Here is a 531-nt window from a genome sequence, read left to right on the forward strand (position 1 = left end):
GGATGATTTCATGTTTTTAGATTTTCCTTGGAAACGGCTGTTTTTAGAGCAAAAATAGTTATATAATAAAACACTCTAAATTTTCTTCTGAATAAAAAAGGTCATATAAAATATTGCCATAAAGTGAATAGTTTGCCTGAAAAATTGAAAAGGTTGAACATTTTTGGAAGTTCATTATTTTTGCATTTATGAGCGATTGCCTCAGTGAAAACGAGTGCAGTTTATTGTTTCGAGCTTGGCTGAAGGTGATCTACCGTGCAATATTGATAATTTCGTTGTAACTATATTATTTATTTAATACTGTAAATTATTTTGATAATTTTCAACGCCTAATTTGAAGAAGTTGCTTTCATTCCTCCAAGTAGGGACTTTGTCATTTACTTTCCTCATGTCTTAACAACAGAAAATTATTAACATTCCATGAAATAATTCGGATTAATACCATTCTTTGGCCCCTAGTTCTGAATGCTTGGATGGCACCTGGCCACGGATTAAAGAAAGGGACCAGCGGTCGGCAGTAAAAATAAAACG

Source organism: Belonocnema kinseyi, chromosome 4 (genome assembly GCF_010883055.1).
Source record: "Belonocnema kinseyi isolate 2016_QV_RU_SX_M_011 chromosome 4, B_treatae_v1, whole genome shotgun sequence".
Lineage (NCBI taxonomy): Eukaryota > Metazoa > Arthropoda > Insecta > Hymenoptera > Cynipidae > Belonocnema > Belonocnema kinseyi.